We start from the raw sequence: 13708 nt of genomic DNA on the forward strand, positions 1-13708 counted from the left end.
GAAAGAAAGAAAGAAAGAAAGAAAGAAAGAAAGAAAGAAAGAAAGAAAGAAAGAAAGAAAGAAAGAAAGAAAGGAAGAAAGAGAGAAAGAAAGAGAGAAAGAAAGAAGGAAAGAAGGAAGGAAGGAAAGAAAGAAAAAGAAAGAAAGACAGGAAAAGAAAAAAATAGCAGACAAAGACATTAAAACAATTATTATAACTATATTTTATATGTCCCCAAATTGGAGGCAAGGGAGATTTATAAGCCTACAGATTAGTGAAGCTCTGCAAATCCCCAAATAAGAAACATAAAGAAAATGACACCAGGGCATATCATAACCTAGTTGTTCAGAATGACTGGTAAAGTATAAAATCTCAAAAGTAGCCAGAGACAGAAGACACTACGTGGAGACCTGAAGGTAAATAAAATAGATATTTCTCATTGGAAAGAGTGAAAGCAAGAAGACAATATACTGGAACAATATATTCAAAGAAAGAAAAAACTGTCAACTGAGAATTTGAAATATAGCTTTTGAAAACAAAAACAACAAAATATATTTTTACATATATACAAAGGCTGAAAATAATTCATCACAAGCATAACCGCACTACAAAAATGTTCAAGGAAGTCCTTGTGACAGACAGAAAATGATACCAGATGGATATATGAATTTACACAAAAGAATGAAGAACACCAGAAATGGTAACTACGTGGGTTAATTTATTTGTTATTATTAGTAGTACATCTCTTTAACAATGTACTATTTAAACAAAAATCACAATAACAATGTAGTGTGGGGTTTATAATAAATGTAAGAGCAAAACATGTGAAAAGAATAGCACAGAGGTCAAGGGAAGAAACATGGAAATATATTATTATAAATCTCAAATGATAAATGAAGAGGTAGAGTTGAATGTAGTCTGTGATAAGTAAAACATGTATACTATAAATTGTAAAATAATAAAGCAAAGAGTTATAGCTAATAAGCCAACTGAAGTCATAAAATGGAATCATACAATTTATTCAATTAGTCCAAAAGAAGGTAAAAACATGAAGAGAAATAAAACAAAAAAGATGAAATAAATAAAAAATAAATAGAAAAATGCTAGATTTAAACCTAACTATATCAATAAACACATTAAATATAAATGGTCTAAATATTCTAATTAAAAAGTAATAGTCTATAGAATTACAGGGTATAATTCACAATAATTTATTGTATATTTTTAAATAGCTAAAAGAGATGATTTTGAATGTTTCCAATACAAATAAATGCTAAATGTTTGAAGTGGTAAATATGCTAATTATCCTAACATTGATCATTACACATTGTATATATGTATCAAAATATCGCACTGCATCTCATATGTATAATTATCATATGTCAATTAAAAGTACTAAAAGCAAAAAAAATTAAAAAGTAGAGATTGTTAGATTGGACAAAAAAGCAAAACTCAACTACATGTTCTCCACAAAAATAAAAATACATGAGAAAAACCCTTGTAACCTGGGTTAGTCAAAATTTTTTTCTTTTAGGTACAATGTGAAAAGCATAACCCATAAAATATCAAATTAATAGACTTCATAAAAATTAAAAATGTATACTTTTTAAAAGACACTGTTGTGAGAATGAAAAGACAAGCCAACACTAGCAGAATATATTGCAAATCATAAAATCATATAAAGGGTTTATATCTAGAACATAGAAGGAATTATCAAAACTCAATAAGAAGAAAACAAAAAACCTAATACAAAAGTAGGCAGAAGATTAGAACAGAAACTTCAACAAGGAAGATATACGAATGAGAAATGAGCACATGAAAAGATGCTCAACATCATTATTAGTCATTAGCGGAATGCAAATTAAAACTACAACATACTACTACGCATCTATTAGAATGAATGCAATTGAAAAGTCTGATCAAACTAAGGATTTGGAGCAAGTATAATTCTCATACACTGTTACTGAGAGTGTAAAGTGATCCTACTTTGGAATACAAACAGCTTGACAGTTTTCTGAAAAGTTAAACATATGCTTAATATGTGATCTGCTCTAAGGTTTTTACCAAAGAGCAATGAAAGTCTATGTCCATGCAAAGACTTGTGACAGCTTCATTTTTTTTTTTTTTTTTTTTTTTAGATGGAGTCTTGCTCTGTTGCCCTGGCTGGAGTGCAGTGGCGTGATCTTGGCTCACTGCAACCTCCGTCTCCTGGGTTCAAGTGATTCTCCTGCCTCAGCCTCCTGAGTAGCTGGGATTACAAGTGCATGCCACTACACCCAGCTAATTTTTGTATTTTTAGTAGAGATGGGGTTTCACTATGTTGGCCAGGCCAGGTCTCAAACTTCTGACCTCGTGATCCCCACCAAAGTCCAGGTTAAAATAACACAAAAATCCACTGACAGTAACTGAATAAACACATTGTAGCTTATACAATTTGATGGTACTTCAGTAATAAAAAAGAACTAACTACTGATTCAATAACATGGATATATGTTAACATAATTATGCTGATTGAGACAAACCAGATAAAAAAGAATATATATGGTAGGATTTCACTTACATGAAGCTCCATAAAATGCAGACTTATCCATACCAAAAAGCAGATAAGTGATTACCCTTGAGATGGGGGAAGTAGGTCAGTAAAGGGGTCAGAGAAAAGGATTATAAAAGAAAACTTTTGGGGTGAGATCCCTGTTTATGATGTTGATTTAAGGTATGGGTTTCATGGATGTATATGTATGTCAAGATGGATCCAACTGTATACTATAATGTGTAGATTATGGTATTTCAGTTATATCTCATAGAGCTGGTACAAACAAAGACAGGATTACTGTCCCTAAGGAATTTAAAAGTTAATTATTGAGAGAAAACATGCCTACAAAATTAATGTAATGAATAAGAAGATAATATAAAGTGTTTTGTACAAAATACATGAAAAGTAGAGATCAGTGATTCTCAAACTTTGATACCCATGAGAATCACCTGGAGGGAGTGGCAAAATAGATTGGTGTGCCCAATGCCCAGAGTTTCTGATTCAGTGGGCCTGGGATGGGGCTTAAGGATTTGCATTTCTAAATACAAAGGTGATGGTGCTGGTCCCAGGACCACACTTTCAGAATCATTGATATATATGAGAATAGGACAATATAGAATAAAGGTCCAATTTAGAAAAGAGAAATTATAGCATTTTTTGAAAAGCTTTCTCTTTTCCTTAAGCTCACCATGAAATAGAATTCAAGTGAATAAAATCTTATTTTATTCTCAGAATTTCTTTCCTTCAAAATTTTACTATGTTCCTACCGAAAATTCCACGTTTTTCAAGTAGATCTCATACTACCTAGTTGCAGAATTCACTGGTTTAGAGTCAGTCAATATCCTCTTAGAGAGCAATTAAATATCAAACCAGTGAATAAGTTAAGAATAGGGGGAGGGTGTAGTCCAATTAGCCAAACCTTTTATTCCCACTTTCTGCCATATTTCAATTATTCTTCTCCTATACCCTTTTTAGAAACAGTTATTATTGTAGGTTTAAAATAAATAAAAGTAGTTTTTCTTTCTCGGGAGTCATGGGCTTTGTTCTTTGCTATTCCCTCTGCGACACTTTTTGTCCTACCTGCTCACTTTCATCTGGCTAATTCTAATTTGCCTTTTAAGCCTGGGCTAGACAGTACTTATTTGCAGAACTTTCCTGGGCACACTTCACGCTCACCCTGCTGCACAGGAAGCTCGTCCTCTGTGCTCCTTGTCTCTACGGCATCCGCCATCCTGCACTAAATCATTTTATCACACTCATCCCATTTTTTTCTACTTCTTAAATAATGTATTTCTCTTTAATGTAATGAAACTGCATTTGGGACATCCTAGCTTCCCTGATCCTCTCTGAGTTACACAGTGTTAGGAACAGAGAAGAAGGAGTCAGAGGTCACCAAATCTAGAATCATAAAACTGGAGAGACAGAACATGGGATGAAATTGTAAATATATAACATACACTTGCATACAGGCACATACAAACATTTGGGGGGGTTGTTAATGACTTCCCTAAGGACAGTAATTTCAAGTGGCACCAATCTTTAACCCAGATTGAATCACAGGACAAATCAAGTTTCCCAATTCCTACTCATGCATTTGACATATTTATGGTCTGCTTTTATAGCTTTTGATCACAATTTCCTATGAGGCAGCTGGTCTCTAAATCAACAAGTCAGAAAAAAAAAAAAAAAAAACAGCCAAAGACCAGTTCTTTAACAAAATTATCTATTGAGGAGGTCAGTGCTGTTTGGAACACATTTAAAACATTTATGAGAGTGATTTTTTAAACGTCTGCTATTGGATGAGAGTTACATTCAAAGCTTCCAGTTGTACTTTTGAATGACGCTAGACTTCTGTGGTAATGCTTCACCCAAAACAGAGATTTAAGGAAATAAGAAAATGAAAACGATACAGAAAACAAACAAACAAACAACTTTACTGAAAATGTTCATTTCAACCAGAAGCAAACGTGTTATAAGAAGTCAAAGTAGAGTTAGGAACAACTCAGTGTTTCTCTCAGGAGTAACTGTGACCTTTCACACTTGGGGGTTGATTGTCCGGGTGGAGTCACTTAGATCAACTTAAGAAAGAGGCATCTGGGGCTGCCCACCTAAGGAGATGCTTCCCAGAGGCCCAGCACGTTGGGAGAACACCCCGAGTTCTCTGGGGACGTCAGGACTTTGGGATGCAGGATCACACTGAGGAAAGTCAGCCCAGCAAAGCAGCTGATCTAGGACGTGGGCTTCTGACTTCCAGATTGTACCACCATCACAGAGGCCCATAGCTGCGGCCCACACCCAAAGGGCATAATGATTCCCAGCCTTCAGCACAGCAGGAATTGACCTGGAAAGAAAGGCCTTTATTCCTCTGACAGAAAAACCTGATTCCCAAAGGAAAATGACACTTTTACCTTATTCCCTTTCTCAGTGGATCTGCATTTTCATGAATGAGGAAAAGAAAAAAGTTGAACTCTCTGACTAGGAAGGTTTCTTATAAGAAGGTTTCCAATAGGCTTCAATTTTTTAAAGCTATGCAGAAAAAAAAAAAAAAATTATCACAAAGGAATGAAGAGCACTAACCAAAGAAATTTCACTCTCATAGATTTCGTAGCACCTCAGAACTTCCTTTGGAAGGGAAGGACAAAGCGGCCGTTTGCTCAACTTAGATCATTTGGATTGAGACTCATATGTTATTTTAAATGAACATTACTCAGGTAGTTAAGCCTTAAAATCAACCATCCTTGACAACTGTCCATTTTTTTTTTTTTTTTAAGTCTTACCTTAAGGGTTTAAGGAACACATTTACAAAGTATGCTGTAGTGGAAACCAGCCAAGCTTCCTACCTGGCTTCATAGCACAATTGGGACTGCTGGTCTTTGTTCATTTTTGTCTTTGAAAACTTTGTTACAATTAAAAGAGGGAAAAGTAGTAAACTTAAAAAGCAAACATGATACACTTGTTTAGCACTTGGAACAATACAAAATTCCAATGCACATTAAAAATATAATCCAATGGATCATTTAATTTTCAAGATTTTACTTTCACCCCTTGACTAATAATGTTAAGAAGGAAAGTACTGAATTTCTCTCGTGATACTGGAACCATCTCTTACAATGGCATTCCTTTTGAGAAATCAGAACTAAAGTTTTCTTTTCATTCTCTATGTGCTGAGTCCCTCTATTGGATAATATTAGCATCTTTTATAACCATACCTAGTATAACATTCTTTTTTCCTATATTGTACAAGCTCCAGAGTCTTAACGCTTTATAGTAGTGCCAACAAAAATGTTTAAGGAAAGGCCATCCAAAAGCAGACATGACATTTTGCAGAGTCTTCAGTTTATCTTTAGAATGTATAATTATAAACTGTGCTTGAAATAAGCTGCCCAGATATTTGTGTTAACACAGAAATTCTGTTACCATTAGCTCTTGCTCAGTAAATGCAAATATTGTGAACATGCTGTTCAACAGCAGCAAATATCATGTCTCTCATTTTTATGAAAAGTAATATTGTAAAACATGCTATCAAGTAATCAACATATTTATTAAACAGTTCTCCATACAAGCCGTGTACATATATACATACATTTTATTGGACAGTGTAGTAAGTGACCACAGTTGAGGTGTTCACATCCAATGCAATACATATGTACATCCCCTTTATATGGTGCAACTATAGCAATACAATGACATTTTAAAGATTGCTCTTAATGTTATTTAACTATATATGTTCTTATCAATATTGAAATATGTATTTTTTAGGGGAAAGCAACAAGCATGCACATTCGTTTCTACTAAGATCTACTTTCTTAAAACAACCATATTAAAATCATATATACTAGCTCTCCCAATGTGGTAGAAATATCTGTATCTCATGACATCTTTATCTTTCTTTCTTTTTTTTTCTTTGAGGAGTGCAATGGTGCAGCCTCAGCTCATTGCAGTCTTGACCTCCAAGGCTTAGGTGATCCTCCCACCTTAGCCTCCTGGGTAGCTGGGACTACAGGTACTCATCACCACACCTGGCTAATCTCTATATCTTTTAAAAGAGCTTAAAGTATGTCCATATTTCTTCCTCCACGCAGCTTTTCTTACAGTCTTCAAACTCTGGCATCTGTGATTAGATTTTCTATCATTTTTTGATGTGGGTTTTCAAACTTAAAAAGAGAGCATAAACTAATCTCTGTTCTTTATTTTCTGCTACATAGACAGTTTTTAACTTTAAATATTTTAATTTCCATAATTATAAGTTTCTGACATTTTCTTCATCAGTCTTCAAACTGTGAAATGATGAAAAGATATATTCGGTTTCAAAAAATAAAACGATGAAACTTTGTGATCCTGGTGCTCTTCTTCAAAGACCTTTGAGTCTTCTGTTTCAGTATGTATGCAACATGCATGCTGACATGGTCTCAGGAAGTATATTAGCTGCAAGAATAACTATCATTGCATTATGCATACTGGAAAACTGAGGCATAGAACAAAATCACTTGTCCAACATCTTGTAAAAACTGTAAGTGTGCACAGAAAATAATTGAGAGGGAGACATAATTCAAATCATTTATCAAAAGAATTCTCCTTTTGCTTTGATAATATTTTTCTAACCTTTCATTTTTCACAGCCAAATTCTCAGCAATAACCAGAAAGTCAATCCAAATGTCATTATCTTAAGTTTATAATAATTTAGAAGTTTGGGCAGATATTTCTCTTCATATATTTATGAAGAAAGGTTTCTCTAAGCAAATGAATATTGAAACAAATTTGCATAGGGGATATTTAACTACTTAAGATAAAATATCTTTGTGAATTCCTGTTAATTTGAAAGTAACTATTTCACTGCAGAAAAATTGATAAGCTATCATTCTTAAATTTGTAAGAAATAAAGACTCTAAACACACTTATTAGCATGCTTTGTAAGTCCAAGTCCAATTCTGTTTATTTGAGACATTTATTTTATCTACTGTCATCTGTCCCTGACCTCTTCTCCACTAGACTGTAATTCCATGGTACTAAGGTTATTTTTTCTTGTCAGTGAAAAAATTTTATTTTCTAAATTATAATACAGCATAATGTTTTGGTGTACAGTCCTATGAATCTTGACACATGAATAGGTTAATGTAAATATCACAAGAATTGGGGTACAAAACAATTCCCTGCCCTACAAAACTCTTACTAGCAATTCCTTTATAGGCAAATTGCCTGTCACCCCTAACTCTTGGCAACCACTGATCTGTCTCCAGCAGTACAATTTTATCATTTTGTGAATGTCATAAAATGGGATACCACAGTATGTCACCTTTTGAGACTGGCCTCTCACTCAGCATGAAGATTTGTCCAAATTGTTGTGTGTATTGATACTTTGTTCTTTTTCTTTTTCTTTCTTTTTTTTTTTTTTTTGAGACGGACTTTCGCTCCTGTCGCCCAGGCTGGAGTGCAATGGAACGATCTGGGCTCACTGCAACCTCCGCCTCCCGAGTTCAAGTGATTCTCCTGTCTCAGCCTCCCAAGTAGCTCGGATTACAGGCATGTGCCACCATGCCCCGCTAATTTATTTGTATTTAGTAGAGATGGGGTTTCACCATGTTAGTCAAGCTGGTCACAATCTACTGATTTCAGTTGAGCCACCCGCCTTGGCCTCCCAAAGTGCTGGGATTATGGGCGTGTGCCACCGCACCAGGCAGATAGTTTGTTCTTTACTATTGCTGAGTAGTGTTTCATTGTATGGATGCACGACAGTTTATCTATCCATTCACCTTTGAAGAACATTCACATTATTTACAGTTTTGGACAATTACAAATAGCACTGCTATAAACAATTACATACAGATTTTTATGTGATCATACATTTTCTATTTTTCAAACGTGGATATCCAGGAGTGGGATTTCTGCATCCTACAGTACATCATGTTTAACTTTGTTTAAAAAGGGCTGAATTCTTTTCCAGAGTGGCTGTTTCATTTTGCATTTCTATCAGCAATGTGTGCAAGTTTCAGCTGCTCTACAGTCTCTTCAGCACTTGGTATTGTCACACTTTAAAAGATTAGCCATTCTAGTGATATGAAAAAAATTTCATCAATATTTTAATATGCATTTTCCACATAACTAATGATGTCGAAAGTTTTTTCACGTGTTTATATGTATTTCATATATTTCCTTTCTTAAAACGTCTGTTCAAGTCTTTTGCACATTTTAAAATTAGGTTGTTAGTTTTCTTACTACCCAGTCTTGCAAATTCCTTATTTACTTTTGTTACAAGAGCTTTGTCTGCTATGTGCTTTGCAAATATTTCCTCTCAGCAAGAGAATTGTCCTTTCATTTACTTAATAGTGAGAGTGTAAACATTTTAAATGTTGTTGGAGACCAATTTATCACTTTTTTGTTTTATGGATTATATTTTTAGTGTCATATTTAAGAACTTTTTGCCTAACCCTAGATAATGATAATTTTCTCTTACGTTGTCTTCTAAATGTTTTATAGTTTTATGTTTTACTTCTAGATTTTGGTTCACTTTTAAGTTTTGAGTTAATTTTTGTATAAGATGTGAGGTTTAGGTGAAGGTTTAACTATTTCCCCCCATTGATATTCAGTTGTTCCAATATCATTTGCTGAAAGGACAAAATTGCTTTTGTACCATTATAAAAACATAATTGGTCATATTTGTGTGAGTTTATTTCTGGATTCTCATTGAGATTCATTGGTAATTGTCTATTTCAGTACCACATAGTCTTGATTAGTGTAGCTATGTAGTAAGTCTTAAAATCAGAAAGTATGATTCCTCTAAGTTTATTCCTTTTCAAAATCAGTTCAGTTATGCTAGTTCCTTTGCCTTTCCATAAAAATTTGAGAATCAGTTTGTCTATGTCCACAAGAACATCTTCCTTGGAATTTTATAGAAATTTCATTAAATCTATTGATCAAATTGGGGAGAATTGACATCTTTATTTTGTTGAATCTTCTGATTCATGAACATAGTGTATGTCTCAATTTATTTAGGTTAGATCTTCTGTGATTTATTGCATCCATATTTGTAGTTTTCAGCAATAGATCCTGGAAATATTTTATTAAATTTATATCTATATATTTCATTTTGGGAGCTATTATAACTTTTTTAATTTTCAAAGTGCACTTTCCAATTGTACATTGCTAGTATATAGAAATGCAATGATTTTTGTATGTTAATGTAACCTGAAAAGTTGCTAAATTCACTTATTATGTCTAAGAGTTTTTTGTAATTTTCTTGGGATTTTCTACCTAGAAAATCAAGTCATCTATGTTTTATTTATTTCCAATAATCTTCTAGTACAATTTTTAATAGAAGTTTTGTAGGTAGACCATCCTTGCTTTGTTCCTGATCACAGGGAGAAAGCATTTAGTGTTTCACCATTAACTCTATTAGCTGTAGATATTTTGTAAATGGACTTTATCAAAATGAAGAAGTTTCATTCTATGACTACTTTGCAGATAATTTTACCATGAATAGATATTAAAATTTGGCAAACTTTTTTTCTGCATCAATTGACACAAACCTGTCATCTGTCAATGTGTTTTTTTGTTTTTGTTTTTGTTTTTGCTTTTTCTGGAGGATTACATTGATTGATATCTAATATTGAGCCACCCTTGCAATCCTAGTTTACAAAATAAACCACACTTTGTTATTACATGTTATTCATTTTACAACTTCATTTGATTTGCTAGTATTTTATTGAGAATGCTTGCATCTATGGTCATGAGACATATTGCTTTGTATTTCTCTCTCTCTTTGGTTTTGTTGTCTGGTTTTGGTATAAGGGTTACTCTTTGGAGGCCAGGGTTACTCTTCTGGCCTCATAAAATGAGCTGGGAAGTGTTCATTCTTCACCTGTTTTCTGAAGGAAATTTTTTAGGATTGGCATTGTTTCTTCTATAATTGTTTGGTAAAATACACCAATGAAACTACCTGGGTCTGGAGATTTCCTTGGCAAAAGGATTTTAACAATAATTCAATTTCTTTAACAGGTATTGGTTAGCCTATGTTATCTTGGTAGTACTTCATGATTTTCAAAAAATATGTTGATTCCATCTACATTGCCAAATTCCTTTACATCAAATTTTTCATAGTATTATCTTATCCTTTTAATGGTTGTAGGATCTGTAGTGATATCCCCTATTTATTCCTGATATTGACAATTTGTATGTTTCAATTTTTCTTTGTCAATCTTGCTAAAAGTTTATCAATTGTATTGATTTCTAAAACCGTGCTCTTTGTTTTTACTGATTTTATCTATTGTCTTTCTGATTTAAACTATTAATTTGTGCTTATATATTTATGATTATACTCTTCATTCTATTTACTTTCAGTTTATTTTGCTCTTCTTTTTCTATTTTATTAAGGTAGAAACTTAACTGAAGATCTTTCTTATTTTCTAAGAGTATATAATTCTGTAAGCTTTCCCTGTAAGCACTGCTTTAGCTGTATCACGGACATTTTAATATGCATATTTTCATTTCCATTCAGTTAAAAATACTTTCTAATTTCCCCTGAGACTTCATCATTGACCATGGATCATTTAGGAATGCATTGCCAAATATTTGTTCAGACATTTTCCAATCTTTCTTTTATTCTCTTATACATTAATTTTGTGAGGTCAGAGAACATATTTTATATTATTTCATTTCTTTGCATTTTAAACATTGGTTTTATGATCTAGGATATAGTCCATCTTAATGAATGTTCCATGCTCCCTTGAAAAGCATGTGTATTTTCCGGTTACTGGGTGGAGTGCTCTAAAAATATCAATTAAATTCAATTGGTTGATGGTGTTGTTCAGTTCTTCTACAGTCTTGATGCTTTTTTTCTCTATTAGTTTTAACTATTATAAAAAGAGGAGTTTTGAAGTCTCTAACTATAATTGTCAATGTGCCTATTTCTACTCTCAGTTCTGTTAGATTTTGCTTTCTGTATTTTCAGTGCGCATTTAGAATTGTCACATATGTTTGGTGAATTGATTCCTTTATCAATATGTAGAAAACTTATCATCCTATAGTCCCCCTTCATCCTTTCCTCTTTATGTCATAGTTGCCATATATATTACATCTATATACATTGAAAACTCCATCATTCAATGTTAAATGTTTTGCTTTAAATTATCAAACGAATTTTAGAGAACTCAAGAGGAAAAGAATAATCTATTATATGTACTCCAGTACTTACTATTTCTTTTCCTGTTCTTTCATCCTTGTTCCAAATTTCCTTCTGGTATCATTTTTCTATCTATCTATTTTATTCTTCTATCTGAAAAATTTCCTTTAGAAATTATCTTAGAACTGACTTGCTGGCAACAAATTCTCTTAATTCTCCTTCATCTGAGGATGTCTTTAGTTCACCTTCATTTCTCAGCAGTATTTTTGCTGAATATAGAATTCTGGTTTGGCAGTTCTTTTCAGCACCTTAAAATATGTGTCACTTCCTTCTACCCTCTATGGTTTCTGATGAGAAATCCACAGTCATTTAAATTGTTCCTATATAGGAAATGCATAATTTATCTCTGTCCTTGTTCAATATTTTTTGTCTTTATTTTTGTAGCATTTTGATTATGATGTGTCTGAACATGTATTTATTTGGACTCATACTGTTTGATTTTCACTGATCCTGAATCTATGGGTTTTCTTTCTCCTACTGTTGGAAGTTTTTGGCCATTATTTCTTCAAGTGTGTTTTAGCACCACACCATTTGTCATCCCATTCTAGAACTCCTATGATGCAAAAGTTAAAGCTTTTTTAAAAATTGTACCACACATCTTTGAGACTGTTTATGTTTTCTCCCAGTCTGCTTTTTCTCTATCAGAGAAATCTTTACCAGATTGGATAATTTCTATTGATTTATTTTCATGTTTACTGATTCTTTCCTCTTCCATTGCCATTTTGCTATTGAGCAGATCCAATAAGATTTTTATTGTGAGTTATCGTATCCTTCAATTCTAAAATGTCCATTTGATTTTTCTTCCTATTTCTTATTTCCTATTGCTGAGGTTTTCTATTTTAACTTTGTTTCAGGAGTGTTTGTGACTGCTTGTTGGAACATTTTTTTTATAATGGTTTCTCTAAAAGACTGTTAGAAAAATCCAACATTTGTATCTTCTAAACATCAGTATCTGTTCATTGTCTTCTTGATGTAGGTTGAAATTTTTCTGGTTTTTCTTACGCCAAATAACTTTGGATAGTATCTGGGACAATTTTAATGTGTTTCGAGACTATGTGTCTTGCTTAACTCTCATGGAACATGTGATACTTTTGTTTTACCAACCAATCAAATTGATGAGTTTCAGTCCACAAGTTCCAACTGACCTCAGGGTTGTGGTTTCAAAATTAGGTCAGTTTTCAAAGTTTTTGCAGTTATTCAGATTTTTCCTGTGTGTGTGCCACCCAGTGTCTAGTATGGTGATAGGTACAGGTGGATCTGTTGGTTTAATTCTGGAAGTTTTTGATATGCTTAAATTAGGATTGGATTCTCACTCCACTGGTGAGTCCAAGAGTTCATAAACATCTTTTTTCTTTTTTGACACTTGTCACTCAGGCTGGAATGCAATGGCGTGATCTTGGCTCACTGCAACCTCTGCCTCCTGGGTTCAAGCAATTCTCCTGCCTTAGCCTCCTGAGTAGCTGGGATTACAGGCGCCAGCCAACACGCCTGGCTAATTTTTGTATTTTTAGTAGAGATGGGGTTTTGCCACATTGGCCAGGCTGGTCTCGAACTCCTGACCTCAGGTGATTCATCTGCCTCAGTCCCCATCAAAGTGCTGGGATTACAGGCATGAGCCACCAGGCCTGGCCAGGAGTTCATAAAAATCTTTATGAGGTCCCTTTGCCAAGCTGTTAACCAACTGGATTCTCCTAATTTTCTACTTTCTTGAGCTCCTCTTTTCAGTCCTCCAACTAGAAATCTGGGGCTTTAGTTACCCTACTTAGCCACATATGCCCACATTCTTCCCACACAGTGCAAGGAGAGACAGAGACAGAGAGGGAAAGTAACATGGATGTGCTCCACCCTCTTGGGACCACTGAAATGAGAAGTCTTCTCTTCCTCAGACATCTGGCCCCTGTGGGCACCTGTTGCCATCATTGTTAGCACCTGGGGCCAGGGTGCAAGGAACAGAGAAAAAAGAAGAGAGTGACAGGAGAGAAGGAAAGGAAGGGAGGGGAGGGGAGGAGAGGGAAAGGGA

The 13708-nt window shown here is 33.9% G+C and overlaps 1 protein-coding gene across 8 annotated transcripts in view; it reads right to left on the reverse strand.

Moving 5' to 3' along the window:
• Positions 1–13708, reverse strand: part of ESRRG (estrogen-related receptor gamma) — a 656319-nt gene that overhangs the window by 365797 nt on the left and 276814 nt on the right. For 4 of the 8 annotated variants that reach the window (XM_011929425.1, XM_011929436.1, XM_011929428.1 and 1 more), the window contains exon 3: positions 4922–5039. The exons of the other annotated variants lie outside the window; for them this stretch is intronic. The gene's annotated coding sequence lies outside the window, so the exon portion shown is untranslated. The remainder of the gene's footprint in view (positions 1–4921; positions 5040–13708) is intronic. 8 annotated transcript variants of the gene reach the window in all.

This window comes from Colobus angolensis, unplaced genomic scaffold, assembly GCF_000951035.1.
Source record: "Colobus angolensis palliatus isolate OR3802 unplaced genomic scaffold, Cang.pa_1.0 Scaffold81, whole genome shotgun sequence".
In the NCBI taxonomy this organism is placed as follows: Eukaryota; Metazoa; Chordata; class Mammalia; order Primates; family Cercopithecidae; genus Colobus; species Colobus angolensis.